Below are 16,689 nucleotides of genomic sequence, written 5' to 3' on the forward strand. Positions count from 1 at the left end.
TGGTTCTGACCGGGCCCGGTACATAGGTCAAAACAAAATAATCGAGGGGCCCGGATATCGCTTCTAATCCTCCAAGGATTAGAAGGAACAGATAAACTTCGACTCATATGCTTGTACTGACTACTTGTTGAATCATACACAAAAGTATGTTTTATAACATCGAGTTACTGATGCGTTTTCGTATAATCAATGCACAATCAACTCATAATCAACAACTCATATATCTAGGTTTGAAGACTTATATAATATTACCGTCTCACGATCACTTGAGATAAATTCCATGAAGTGATACAAGTGAGCGTGGGTTGAATCCAATACTCAGAACTTATGAGCACTCATGAATGCTGTAGCAACCATTTGCTATGTCTAGCACCTTAGACATCTACAAACCCAGTTCATGACAGTCTTGATTCATATCTACTTCCAACATGACTGACTGTGGAGAGTTTGAATAATCTAGTTATTCGGGAAGTCAAAACATGCAAAGTGAAACACAAGAATAATACTAATCCTATATGGCCCCAAGCACCTTTGAGAGTAAATAAAACATCCTTTTTTTAAACACCATATTGATTACACATTATTCATTGTATAATATTTCAATCAACCTGATACTTGAATTAAAACAATAGTCATGCCATGCTCCAAGCATGCACACTATGTTTGTCCAAACAATAGTTATGCCATGCACACTATGTTTGTCTATGATCCTTACTTTGTGAAATAGACCAATTGAACATGATTCCAAGGATGCTCATTTTACAATCCAAATCCTTATCGTAAATGTAAGAATTCCAAATTCCTACCATTTATCGAAATTTGTTAGATTCTAAACTTATATGCATTGACCCTCTTATAATGACTATGCACAAAGTCACAAAGACTTGTCAAAATACATTACAAAGTATTCCAATGGAAATCAATTCCACGGAAACAAAGTCTCAAATTCAAAGTACATTCCTTTAAACATCCTTTCTGCTTTTAGTTTTTCTAATCTTACACAGATTTAATGAAAAACTTCCACCTATGGAAACATTTCCATATTCCATTTTGACTATCACTTATGAACAAGAGTTGCCTCCTTTCAGAATATGTCAATATGGTCCTTTCAAAATTAACACTATAATTTCAACTGTTCATGAGCAACCAATCTTTGGTAAACCTCATATTGTCCTTGACAATTGTTTAATCATTTTAGTCATATCAAGTTCTAGTACTTTTTCCCTCTTAATTCCCTAGGCATTTGGAAGATTTAGAATGGATGAATATTATAGCACATGTAATCGATCCTATACCCGAAGCATATGCGACACGATTCATGATGTCTCACATAAAGACATGATCCTAGACTAGCCTTTTGCTACAATATTTTTTATTTGCCATGTTTTCATAATTCGACTATGAAGAGGGATGCCGTAATCATAATCGAATTTTGAGAACGCAATATATATAGAATTTCCTTATGTTGAACCATTCCAACATAAAATCCATATATATATATATATATATATATATATATATATATATATATATATATATATATATATATATATATATATATATCCTTGACTAAAGATGATTAAAATCCTAATCTAAGCTTTTAGAATTGAAATGAAGTATAATTTCCTCTCCCTTAATTATAGCAAAACAACTTTTTCCCAATTGAAACCTTTTGTTTTCTATAACTAACATTGCTAACTTGCAACACTTATCATAATTGATTATGCTCCCTCTAGCATAATAATTACTAGCATAACAATTATGCTCCCACTAGGTTTGACATGTACTCAGAAATCAGCTGGACTTCTAGAAATCAATACTTTATTGACTTTCGTACAAAAGTTCAGATTTCTGATACGAGATTCTTTGATAAGACTTTATCAAAATCATGCACCTTTCTTTAGATACCTCACATGTGTGTCTAAACAGTTTTAGAACTATGAAAAAGGATGCCGTAATCATAGTCTCAATTGTTTAGACCTTTTCCATTTCTCACAAGTCCATGTTAGTGTGTCGGTTAACCACACACGCTCCACTAACGACTTTCATAATGCAAATATCACAATTGCTATCTGCTTAAAATCTACTTAGTGAAAATGTTTCCTCACCATCATTTTCATGAATCGGAGAGAAACCTAATGACACTTAGATTTTATGGTGTATGTGTTCCTATCCATGTGAATTTGTCAAAACCATAATCACAAGACAAGGTTAGTGACAAATTCAAACTCATATGGACTGCCCCTGTTCATTCTGAATTTCTTGCCACCTGGCAGCTCAAGGGCCTACCATTGCTTCCAGGTTGTTATGCAACTAATTGAGAACTCTCAGAACTCATATGCAAAGCCAACTTTAACTGGAATGGGGACAAAAACTAGAATATGTCAACACGATAGGCTATAAACCTCAAGTCGTGTGGTAGTGATAAACTACAGGTTTTATTTTTGATTAGTTCTTGAAACTCTTTCAGGATCTTTAAGACTCCCACTGTCCTCTTGACATATAAGACTCTCTTGCCAAGAACAATTCCTTGACAAACAAATATTCAAGAGATAGTGCAGATTCTTATTAAGACAAACACTTCACATAATTGGCCTTAGTTGGTCTCTGTTTTATCCAAAACATCACAACTTACCAATTTCAAATGTACAAGAATAGAAAACATTTTACTCTACATTTGACAAGTGTTATCAACCTTCTTTAAGGTATGTCACTCAAGTTACAATCTTGGAGTATGACTCTAAGAATTGTTTTGGAACGAAGTATGACTCATCTTCTTGATTTAACCATTTCAATAAGTCATGACTCCTCTTCTTAGCCATAAGAATGCACTAAGATGTCCTTAAAGGATCAATTGTGATATGGTTTCATAATCATTAAGATGATAATAAAACATGATACTAAAGTACTCTCCCATCTTTTCAGATTTGAGAAACTTTTATCTTTCTGCCTAATTTGATTCTTCTCATTCGTTCTGCCATACATTGAAACTTTTCCAACGTTTCAGAATTATACTTAAGCTTGTAAGTATAACCATATTTACTAAACTTTAGTAAATCATGAAGAATAGACTTAAAGTTCTTTGTGGTGGACTTGACCAGTGCACAAGAATGTGTACTCGATCCCTTAGCCCTTCACTTGACTCACATATACATGTGAACAAAGAATCAGTCTTAATTTTCCAAAGATGAAAATTCTCATTCATCATACAATACAACTTGCATGATTCCAAGTTTCTGTCCAATCGAAACTTGGGTGATGAGAATCTTTCCTTATTTGGTAAATCTAGACACTAACACAAAAGAAAGAATCAAATTCATATTTCCAATATTGCTAGAAACATACAAACATCAATTTTTCATAAATGCCATTGCAAGGAGATATAATAAAATAATAACAAAATTTTATTTATTTATAAAATGCGGAAAAAACTTTTTCCTTACAATGCAACTTTAAATGAAAACTATGCTATTACATATTTCCTAGCAATCTATCATAACTCCTAAGCAGCAACTCAAAAATCCGATATTCGAACCATGCGATTGAAATCCATCTTCGCGATCAGATTCAGCATACTCTTCCTTTAAGTTTCCTTCCCTTTTCTCGATCCTGCCAAACATCAAAATGCAACCTAGTCACATCATGTATTAAGAATCAACAATTAGAAATTTAACAGAGTTAGATAGTGTACTTACCTGAAGTAGAGTCAAACCTTTTGATTCTTCCTTCTCTCAGATCTTTCAGGTAGTCAGGGCAGCTTCGCAACCAATGCTGATTGTCTTTACAATAAAAAAGATATAGACTCTTTGGGAATGGTACACGGGACTATCACATACTTATCCTTTCCCTTTACCTTTTGGTCAACCGGGTTGACTAAGCCCGATCCCTTTCCATTGGGAAGAGAAAGCTTTTCCGGACTTCCAATGTTACCATTGTCAATGTCCATGGAAGTTTGAGAAGTGGATCTTCCACCCAATTTTACTTTTCTAGTGCGCTAAAGCATTTCTGATTCAGCAACAACAAGCAAATAAGTAAGATCAATAAGGGTCATGTCGTGGCCTGTCACATAGTAGTTCTTAATGAACTCACTATACGACTCAGGAAGTGATTGAAGAACCCAGTCAATAGCCAACTTCCTTGAGACTTCGACACCCTACAATCTTAGCCTTTCGATATGTGACTTCATCTCTAAGACGTGAGAACACACAGGCCTTCCATCTTCATGTTTCATTGCAAGTAGGGCTTGAGTGACCTTGAATTTTTCAAGTCTTTGAGCTTGTGGGTCAGGGAGAATAATTGGAGGAGGTGGAGGAAGAGAAGTATGATTTCAATGATCCAATCGCGGGATATCATCTTCATTAGGAAAGCTTGTTCCAAGAGATTTGGGAAGATCATAGTTGTCTGATCTAGACATCTACAATGGGAGAAATTCAAGTTAGTTGATTTAAGTCCTTAATACAACACCCAATATGAAGTATTAAGGCTAGGACCCAACACAATATTTTATAACTTGGAAGAGGGATGTCGTAATGAAAGCTATAAAATATTTGAAGGTAGGCGAATGACGAGTCACCAGTTTCCACCATGAAAAACGAAATGGGAATTACGTTTTAATTGGATTGAAACTCCTAGATCTTTTGAGATTCATTGAACTTTTCAATGGCATGTTTAAATCTCGATTATGCCCTCTCAAGTTTGTGACTGGGATGCCGAGGATCACAAACAAGGTGTGAATAACCATGCAAATTAACTTGGTACCCTTAATTTTATCACCTAATCGATGTTCCGGTTACCCACACGCGCTCCACTGATCTATGATAAACATTAAGTCACCCTTTGCAACTCTTACTAGTCCATGTTAGTGTGCCGGTTACCCACACACGCTCTAGCAACGACTTGGTAAGCTACAAAGTGAAATTTCATGGGTTAACACCATATTCACATTTTCCTAAGTAATTAAGATTAGGAATTTACAAATTCTTAGTTACTTAGTATTTATCATTATACTTTTAATGAAGGGAGAATTATAGTCCTTGTCTTACCCGTTCGGCTAACGACCCTCCACCAGTCAAGGAAGCGGTGGGCGAGAGAGGAGACCCATTAAGCTGCCATTTTATAGGCAACAACCTTATACCCCCCTTATAGACCGACTTCGTGAATGAGGCCTACTAACGGTAAGACTGACTTGCTCTTATACATATATATATATATATATATATATATATATATATATATATATATATATATATATATATATATATATATATATATATATATATATATATATATATATATATATATATATATATATATATATATATATTATTAACTTATAATACTATAAAGTATAAGGGTTAAATTTTAACTTTTGAAACTCTAGGGTTTGGAATTAAAGTTTTCTAAAGTGACTTTACAAATTCCAAAGCTTGAGGGCAAGTTTTGAAACTATTCAAAACCTTTCATGTTCATAACTTATGAGTTTAATGGTTTATTAAAATGAAGACTCTTCACTTTATGTAACCTATGGATCTTTAATGACTTTTTAAAGAAATGACCTTTGGTAATCCATAACTTGAGGACAAATTATGGACTCCATCATTAACATTTAGATTAGGAATTACATCATCAAACAATTTGCAAATAATTCCTATGATCTTCTAAAACTCATAAGCATGAACATTCATATCAACAATTTAAAGAATCATATAAAAACATATAAAACTTGTAATGTTGATAATAACCATTGAAAATGGATTAACGTAATCGTTACCAAATCAAAAACAGGTTTTATAAGTCCAAAACAGTTTAGGGTAACGATTCTAGTCCATTTCCAGCAGCAAAACTCGAAAATCTGCACACAGGGGCTCCTACTTGCCGAGTGCAAGAACCTACTCGACGAGTAGGATGCATTTTCACTTGGACTCGTCGAGTCCCCCCATGGACTCAGCGAGTCCACTGAACAGTGGACATAAAATTCGATTTTTTAAGTAGTTTGCATCAAATATCAAGAAAACAAGCCTAGGCTTTGATACCATTTATGGATTTTGAGCATTCTAACACTCCTATGGTGTACATGCAACCCTAGAAACCTTGGATCTATGTTTTCTCTAGTATTCATGCAAATTTGATTTTTCCAAGGTTCTCATTCTAACTAGCATGGCATGGGGTACTTGTAATATAAAACTAGTTAGCTTGGATTCCTTAAGACCTTGTGAGCCTAGCACCCCAAATGTGATGCCTCAAATGTTTCACACAACACCACAACTCTTGGAATAACTTGAGAGAAGAACACTTTCACTCAAAATTGGCTAGCCCTCCTTGTTCTTTTCTTAGTGCCGATTTTTCTTACCATGAGGTTCTTTATATAGTGTGTCACATGTAAGGGTACACCATGTAAACCCTAATGTGCATGACTTTTCCTTTCCCCCATGATCCATGGGTTTTAACCTCCATGGAGAATCCATGGAGCATCCAATGGGTCCTAACCCAATCTAGTGAATCATGGACCATAAGGCCACTATATAAGAATGAATGATTTACAAATCCATCCCCATATATTTAATTAGTCTCTTTTTGATCACAAAATTAATTCTAAATTAATTCTTGATCAATATTAATTAAATAATACGATTTCATATTAATATATTAGAACTTATAATATATTAACAAACCATAAGTGTCCTTTTCTCATTATGTCTATCCAATCATTGAGATGCCGAGCAACCCAAATGGACCATGCCAAATCGGGTCAAGTACATACTAAGTATGGTTATGGACTTGGACACCTTATCCAACAGGATGTTCCTAAAACGACATTCAGAACCCGGTACGGTCACTACGATTTTGTAGTGATGCCCTTCGGATTAACAAAAGCGCCTGCGGTGTTCATGGACCTGATGAACCGGGTATGCCGACCCTACTTAGATAAGTTTGTGATTTCTGCATAGACGACATACTAGTCTATTCTAGGAGCAAGGAAGAGCACAACCAACACCTACGACAAGTACTAGAGACACTAAGGGCGGAGAAGTTATACGCAAATTTCTCAAAGTGAGAATTTTGGATTCGAGAAGTGGGCTTTCTCGGACATGTGATTAGCAAGTATGGGATACACGTGGATCCTTCAAAAATCAAGGTGATTGAGAGTTGGTCAGCACCGAGGACGCCTACAGAAATCCGTCAATTCTTAGGCCTCGCTGGCTACTACGGGAGATTCATACAAAACTTCTCTAAGATCGCTAAACCACTCACCACCTTAACTCAGAAGGGTGTGGTGTTTAATTGGGAGGACAAACAAGAAGCTGCCTTTCAAACGTTAAAACAAGCCTTATGCAGCGCACCGATCCTGTCTCTCCCGGAAGGAACTAAAGACCTTGTAGTTTACTACGATGCTTCGAATCAGGGTCTTGGATGTGTACTCATGCAAAGAGGAAAGGTGATCGCCTATGCTTCGAGACAGATTAAGATGCACGAAGTGAACTACACCACTCACGATCTCGAACTAGGAGAAATGGTGTTCGCCCTAAAGATCTTGAGGCACTACCACTACGACACAAAATGCACTATCTTTACCGATCATAAAAGCCTCCATCATATCCTCAATCAAAAAGAACTTTATATGAGACAGAGACGTTGGGTAGAACTACTAAATGATTACGAATGTAAGATTCGTTATCACCCAGGCAAGGCCAACGTAGTAGCTGACGCCCAAAGCCAAAAAGAATACTCGGGTCACTGGGTAAAGTCGCTAACCATGACAATTCATTCACACCTGTCCACACAAATCAAAGAGGCCCAAATGGAAGCTTTAAAATTGGAAAATGTTACAGGAGAGGCTTTACAAGGAATGGAAAAGAGTCTGGAAGTTAAGGACGATGGAGCTCGTTATCTCATGAATCGAATCTGGACACCGAAGTTCGGTGGGTTCAGAGACGTCGTCATGAACGAGGCACACAAAACTCGATATTCCGTACGTTCCAATTCATACAAGGTGTATCTGTACCTTAAGAAGCTTTATTGCTGGCCGAATATGAAAGCTGACATCGCCACCTATGTGAGCAAGTGTCTGACTTGTGCCAAAGTCAAGGTAGAGTACCAAAAGCCTTCCGGTTTACTGCAACAACTAGTGATACCCGAATGGAAATGGGAGCGGATAACCATAGACTTCATCACCAAATTACCCAAGAAAACGGGTGGTCTCGATACCATTTGGGTTATCGTTGACATATTGACCAAATACACGCACTTTCTGTCGATAAAGGAAACCGACAAGATGGAGAAATTGACTAGAACGTACATTAAAGAGATTGTTCGACTGCATGGTGTTCCAATATCCATTATCTCCGTCAGGGATAGTAGATTCACTTCACGATTCTGGCAGTCCTTACAAAAATCTCTGGGAACTAGGTTGGATATGAGTACAGACTACCACCCACAAACCGACGGACAGAGTGAGAGAACCATACAAACACTAGAAGATATGTTAAGAGCTTGTGTGATAGATTTTAGTAAGGCATGGGATACCCATTTACCACTTATCGAATTCTCCTACAATAACAGCTATCACACTAGCATCAAGGTCGCGCCGTTCGAAGCCCTCTATGGCCGCAAGTGCAGATCGCCGCTGTGCAGGGCTGAAGTGGGAGACACGCGTTCAAATTCTAATACAACCAACAAGTTTCAACAGAAAAGTTAAGGTTCATTCACGAACTGTTTATATAAAATTAAACATAATGTCTTTCAAAAATGTTTAATATGCAAATAGTTTAGGTTTATATCTTTCAAATGACTACTTGCACACGTTCATACGATTTTTCTACAATTTATGGCGATTTATACAAGACAGCCTAACATTTCTGAAATGATTTCAGACCAGTATGTGAAGATGGACATTTTCACACTGGTTAGAGACCTTTAAAAATCATGACAAAAATTATGAACAAACTAGACACATTTTCTAAACTCTCAGAGTTTACGGATTCAGTTCTCGACTTATAGTGATTTTTCTGTAACTTTTCTGTGATTTTTCTAATAACAGTTACAAAAATGTTAAACTAGTAAAATAGTTTGTATAATCATTAACACTTTGTAACATGTTGAGCAAAGTGTATAACAATGTTTAGCTACATATAAATTGCATTTCATGCTTGTTTACCTTCATGAAATAGAAGTAGTTATTTATCATAATAATTTTCATCAAGTACAAATACACATGATAAACTATAACATGTATAGTTTATGGTACATTAACATACAAACATACTAAGGAAGTTTCCATTACACTACAAAAAGGTTTTCATGATTGCAATTCGTAAACTCGTTGAATCAAAGTTGTGAGACACTTACTTCATTATATTCCTTAGAATATTGGTTAAAGTCATGTATTATAACCCTAGTCTCCTGTAGGGAGAGCGTGACACTTATGTATAGATCTATATTGGGACTGACAATCCCACACCTTAGCTGCATGCAACAGCTAGACCGACAGGTCTGGGGTGACAAATGTCAAAACATTCCGACGCCTGAAGAACGTCGTAACAGGCCTACTATGTCAATTGCAAGGTTATAATAACTCACATAGGGAGACAAGGACACATATAGTTTACGGGGAAATTATTACATTCAAAAGGGGTTTTATTCATTTAAAACTACATATATTCAAAAGGGGTTTTATTTATATAAAACTACATACACTATCATAAGTATGGAAAATATACATGTACATCTCGGTCTTTGGGTACTAAGACTATAATTCATTTTGTAAGGAAAATATTGGATTTTTCTTGAACATACACTACACTCACAACGAAAGGTTTTCTATCATACATACAAAAAGCTTATGCACTCACCAACTTAATTGTTGACACTCTTTCAAAATTACTTGTATTCACAGGTAATCAATGAAATCAAGTAACTACAAGATTTTAAGGATGGAACGCTATGGCGTTTGACAAACTATTTTTGACATCATATTGTAATCGATTTTGAAACGTGTAACACTTGAAACCTTGTAACCTTCTCGATTATATTTATGATTGGTTTTATGTACTGTGATCACTATTATACTCGTTGTTATGATACCATACATGAAGTCCTCCATCCCCGGAAGTTTCCGCCATCCTTGGTTTGGGGGTGTGATACTCGCATACGCCTCGCATAAGTTCTGTACACCCAGCGTACTGAGTCAACCACCCCGATGGTGGTCAACGCAAGGCGGTGTACGCCCAACGTACCAGAAGGAGTACGCACCGCGTACACCCTCTGTTGGGCTTTTGACGAATTAGGATTCGAGATTGGGCTGCATTTGGACTAGTTGGACTTGGGCCTTGCTGGACGTTCTGAATAATTTGATTTTGGGCCAGTTTTGGTAATGGATCCTAGAATAAGGACCAATTAAGGAGTTTTGCCCAATTGGGAAAATTAGGCCATTTATGGGCTTTGGATATATGGAATTTTAAGATCATGGATTTGGCATTGGGCCTTGGCCCAAATTAGAGAAAAGGCAATACTGGACAATTACTCTATACGGGACCCTTGGGCAATATTGAGATCCTAATAATTGACATAGTATTGTTATTTTGGATAGTTCGGGATTTTCGGTGAGATAGCAATCGGAGACTTGTAGTCCAGTTCAGCATTACTTGTGAGGTGAGTTCTCCTCACTATATCAACAGGGTCTAAGGCACCAAGGCCGGCCCTTTATGATTTGTATCCTGGTTATAGGATGGTTGCTATGTTAGTGATCCGTTTGATCAGTATCCTGGTTGTAGGATGGTTTCCATGTTAGTGATTGGTTAGATCAGTATCCTGGTTATAGGATGGTTGCTATGTTAGTGATCGGCTAGATCAGTATCTTGGTTATAGGATGGTTCATGATTAGTGAATTGTTAGATCTATATGACTATCTGTACTTTCTAGATAGCGTATGATATGTATGTGAACATGTTTGTTGGTTTGGGGGATTGGGTTGAAGCAGGTCCTGCTTTGTGCTGTAGGCCAAGATACCCAGGGCGGACCGGATAGACTGCAGACCCGGTTAGGGCATACTTGTCAGGCCAAAGGCCCGACGAGCAGTACGGATAGGCTGAAGGCCCTGAGAGGCGGTCCAGACGTGCTGAAGGCTCAGAGAGCGGTCCAGATAGACTGTAGCCCCGGTGCGGGCAGTCCAGTCAGGCTGAAGGCTCATTATGCATGATGTCTTGTATATATGATATGATTATATATGTATGGCATTGGTATTTTGGGGGTAAATCACTAAGCTTTCGAGCTTACATTTATCGATTATTGTTTCAGGTACTTCTGATGGTCGCGGGAAGGAGAAGGCATGATCGTGCACCTCCTTATATTTTCATGATTTGATTCTGGGGATACTCTGATGTTTAAACGATTTTGAAAACACATTGTAATAACTTAATGGCTTAAATGTTTTAAAATTTTCAAATTTGGCATGAGTTTTATGAGTGTTACATGTTCACTTTAAAATAAAAAGCTAAGTATTGGTTTACTGCTCTTGCTCCCTATAGTATTACTACTTGGGAGCAATTAAACATAAAACTTTTGCAAGAGTTTTAACCTACAAGTAAAACCACATAAATAAGAAAAGAGATACAATATTTTTCACAAAAACCAAATGAAGAATTTCATGATGCTTTTGAACGCCTTAAGGAATTGTTACGTTCATGCCCCATCATAAATTTCCTCTTTGGCAACTTGTACGTTTCTTTTATGATGGAGTCGAAACTGCCAATCAAACTATGATAAATGCCTCGTCCGGCGGGACTATTATGATGCAAGATAGTGAAGATGCTTGGCGATTCTTGGAGCAGTTGAGTCATGGTTCAATAACCAAATACTTAGCTAAGAGATGGGACACCACAGTTTCATTAGCTGTTTCACTTGGACTAGAAAAAAACTGGAAAAATTAAGTCAAATATGATATTAATTCTTTAAATAAAAAATTTGACTTACTATACTCTAGTCTAGGAAAGGAGAATGGTTTGTTTGTTTCACAAGGACAAAGAATATGTGTAAGCTGTGGAGATTCAGGATACATCGTGGATGATTGCATGAGAAGTCAAGAGGAAATGAAGCAAGTGCACGACTATGGTTGATTCTAAAATAGTCCGCGATCATTCAATCGGAACTACAACCAAGGCGGGAACTATAAAAACAATAGAAATTTCAACAACAACCGTCAAGGAAATTACCAAAACCAAAATCAGTCAAAACAGTTCCAGCAATCCAACTTCAACCAAGGTGGAACATCAAAGAAGGAGGAAACTGATAGTAACAAGTTGGAAAAAATCATGGAGTTCATAACCCAAACATATCAGAAAGATGACACTAACTCCAAGTCCATAGCTACTATCGAGAAACAGATTCCTCAACTTGTGGAGAAAATTGGGAAAAGAGAAGATGGTAAGTTTCCAAGCACCACAACAGTCAACCCATCTCACACCCAAAGACCGGGAAAAGAGCATCAAGTGAATGAGGTAATCACCTTGCATAGTGGGAAAAAGGTTGACAATAAGGTAAGTACTTCTACCTTAGATAATGACAGTGATACTGAAGTCATTTTTAATGAAAAAGAAGAGTTTGATAAAAGTTTTAAATCTTAAAAGTAAAATTTAGATAAGGGTAAAGATGACTCTAACGTTGGGGGGCATGGTGTGGAGTTTAATACCGCACCGTACCATTCAGCTTTAGAGAAACTGACATCCTTCCCTTTTGGAAAGCGAGGGCCAAAAATGGATGACATGTGGGATCTATTTAGTCATGTTAAAATAAACAACCTGTTAGTCAAACTTATTAAGGATGTGCCTTATTATACAAAATTTTTGAAGGATTTATGTGTTAAAAAATGCAAACTCCAAGCACACCTCCGTAAAAAGGTTGATTTAACTGAGAATGCGAGTTCCATAATATCAAATAAACTTCCACCCAAGCTTAAGGATCTCAGGGCACCTTTAATTTCTGTTACCTTAGGTAACATTAATATTAAAAAGGTGCTCCTTGATCTTGGAGCTAGTGTTAATATACTCCCAGAAAATCTTTTTGATCAACACGACTTAGACACTTGGGAAGAAACTGATATCATTTTACGATTGGACGATAAGTCAACGGAAATTCCACAAGTTTTATTATCTGATGTCATAATTAAAGTGAAAATTTTTTATTACCCAGTTGATTTTCTTGTGCTTGACACCGAAAGCACCTATAAAGAAAGTCAACCTTCTATTATTTTGGGTCGCCCGTTTTTGGAAAAAATAAATGCACAAATTAATTGTAGAATGAGTGCCATGGATATCTTTTTGGAAATAGGAGACTTAGAATTAATGTGTTTAATACGTTTCCTAATTCACCATCGGATTATGAATGTTATCGGTGGATGTGGTTGATGACATAGTGCATCAATTCACTCGGAAAATCTTACACCCCGATCCATTGGTTAGTTTTCTTTTTAATGATAGGGACAAAGTGTTAGACTTGGAAGAAATCAGGATGGTTGATGAAGCATTTGAGAATGCTATTGAGCAAGGGAGGCCACCAGGGATTCATCAAACAGAAAAACTACCAACAAATTTATCGGACACGCTTAATCCATCTTTGGAGGAGCTATCCACTCTTGAACTAATAACTCTTCCTTTTCATCTTAAATACTCCTTTTTAGGATCTAATTAGATTTTACCAATAATCATATCTTATGATTTGACAAGTTCACAGGAGGAAGCATTACTGAAGGTGCTTTCTGAGTACAACGCAGCAATTGGATGGACCATACAGACTTGAAGGGAGTTAGTCCAGCCACATGTATGCATATAATCATCACTGAAGCTGGAGAGAATCTAGCCCAAGATGCACAATGAAGGCTCAACCCGAATCTACGAGAAGTTGTTAAAAAGGAGGTGCTGAAATAGCTTGATGCAGGTATTATCTGCCCAATATCTGGTAGTTATTAGGTGAGCCCAACACAGATAGTGCCAAAGATATTGCGCATTATAGTGGTAGATACGGAAGATGGAGAGAAGATCTTAACAAGACCGGTCACCGGATGGAGAGTTTGCATAGACTATCGCAAACTCAATGCTGCAATGTCAAATGACCATTTTCCTCTCCCTTTCATTGATCAAATAATTGAAAAATTGTCTGGGAGAAAGTTTATTTCTTTTTTGATGGATACTTGGGGTATAATCAAATTTCCATCCACCCGGAGGATCAATCCAAAACCACATTCACATGTCCCTATGGCACCTTTGCTTTCCGAAGGGTGCCATTCGTCTTGTTTAATACCCCCGCCACATTCCAAAGATGTATGATGGTTTTTTTTTTCAGACATGGTGGGGGACTCATTAGAAATTTTCATGGATGATTTTTCTATTTTTGGAACTTATTTTGAGATATGCTTAGACCAATTAGAAAAATTTTTAAAACATTTTATTGAGTCTAATTTGGTATTAAGTTGGGATAAGATTCATTTCATGGTAAAAGAGGGAATTATACTTGGCCATGTCATTTCCGAGCGTAGTTTTGAAGTTGACAGGGCCAAAGTACAAATTATTTCTACTATTCCCCCACCCACTTCGCTAAAAGGCTTCCGTTATTTTCTTGGACATGCCGGCTTTTATCGACGATTTATCAAGGATTTTAGTGTGATTTCAAAACCTATTTGCAATTTTCTTTTAAAAGACACATCATTTTCTTTTGATAAAGAATGTCTTGAAGCTTTTACCGCATTAAAGAATAAACTTCTTTAAGCGCTTGCTTGCAATCACCCAATTGGACTTTACCGTTCAAAATTATGCGCGATGCGAGTGATTATGCGGTAGGGGCAGTTTTGGGACAACGAGTGAATAAAAAACTCGTTGCGATATCTTATGTGAGAAAAACTTTTTCGAATGCTCAATTGAATTACGACACTACTGAAAAAGAGTTGCTTACGGTCATGTTTGTACTAGACAAATTTAGATCTTACATATAGGGATCTAAAGTTGTAATTTTTACCGACCGTAGTGCCATTTGCCACATCTTGGAAAAGAAGGATACCAAACCACGCCTCATAAGATGGATCTTCCTTCTTCAAGGGTTTGATCTTGAAATTCCGGACAAAAAAGGTTCCGAAAATGTTGTGGCGGATCATTTATCAAGAATAATTAATAATGAAAACTTGAAGGAAGTTATTCAAGAAAACTTTCCGGATAAGCATATTCTTGCTATCAAAACATTACCATATTTCGCTACTTTAGTGAATTATTTTGTTACAGGTAAAACTCCACCATATTGGACTGCTCAAGAAAGGAAGTTTTTCCATCCACAAACGAAATATTACATATGGGAGGACCCCAATCTTTTATAAATTGGAGTGGATCAAGTGATAAGGCGATGTGTACCACATACAGAGCAAGAAGATATTCTTCGACATTGCCATTCATATGCTTGTGGAGGGCATTTTAGTGCTAAAAAGACAGGGCATCGGGTTCTACAAAGCGGTTTTTTCTGGCGATCTATCTTTAAAGATGCACACACATTCGTTAAGTTTTGTATTCGTTGCCAACAAGTTAGGGGATCTCACAACAAGACATGATGCGAATGACCATAATTTTAGTTGTAGAAATTTTTTATGTATCAGCCATTGATTTCATGGGTTAGTTCGCCACTTTTTTTGACGATCTATACATTCTTGTAGCTGTTGAGAATGTATCAAAATGGGTTGAAGCCGAGGCTACACACACAAATGACTATAGTGTTGTTTGTAAAATTTTCAAAAAGAACATATTTTCTAGACACGAAATCCGTCGAACTACCATTAGTGACGGGGGTTGCCATTTTAAAAATTGGCATTTTGCAAAGTTACTAAAACACTATGGTGTCACACGTAGGATAGCCAGTCCATATCATCTACAAACGAGTGGACAAGTAAAAGTGTCAAATTGGGAAATTAAACGCATCTTTAAAAAAAAATTCGCCCGTACCGAAAAGATTGGTCCTTAAGATTAGATGATGCATTATGGGCATATCGAACAGCCTATAAGATGCCCATTGGAATGTCTCCGTACCGGTTTTTTTATGGAAAGCCGTGACATCTCCCAGTGGAGTTGGAACACCGTGCCATGCCAGACATAAAAAATGTTAACTACGAATTGAGTGATGCAGGTATGGAAAAAAAATTAAACATGTTGAATTGGAAGAGATTCGAAGGGAAGCTTATGAAAGCTCAATGATCTATAAAGAAAAGACGAACACATTTCATGACCGACATATTTTCTGAAAACAATTCGTTGAAGGAAAATTGGTGTGGCTATTCAACTCTCAAATCAAACTCTTCCCCGGCAAGCTTCAGAGCAAATAGAGCTGAACTTTGGTGGTGACAAATGGGGCTGATCATGGTGCTATTGAAATCAAAGACACGAAAGGCGTTGAACCATTTAAGGTAAACAGATAAAGACTAAAACCTTACATTCTAATGGTAGATGGAGAAACGACACTCATTGAGAAAACAATGCTCGAGGTATGACAATATTCAGAAACAACTTAGTCGAAGTAACCCATCTGGCTGAAGACGTTAAACTTAGCGCTTTCCAGGAGGCAACCCGTGATTTGGTGTGTTTCATATATTTTTGGCATTTTTTGTGTTTTATTTCTTTTTTACCGAGGACGATCCAAGGTTCTAAGTTGGGGAGGGGGTATTTAACT

General features: G+C 36.8%; 1 non-coding gene across 1 annotated transcript; it reads right to left on the bottom strand.

The window, feature by feature from the left end:
• Positions 1-11,590: 11,590 nt before the first annotated feature.
• LOC145135032 (small nucleolar RNA R71) lies at positions 11,591-11,695 on the bottom strand. The gene has a single exon (XR_013719513.1). It is a non-coding gene; the product is annotated as a small nucleolar RNA R71 (small nucleolar RNA).
• Positions 11,696-16,689: the final 4,994 nt, after the last annotated feature.

This window comes from Lactuca virosa, chromosome 8 (assembly GCF_052849685.1).
Source record: "Lactuca virosa cultivar CGN04683 chromosome 8, Lactuca_virosa_CGN04683_v6, whole genome shotgun sequence".
Taxonomy (NCBI): Eukaryota; Viridiplantae; Streptophyta; class Magnoliopsida; order Asterales; family Asteraceae; genus Lactuca; species Lactuca virosa.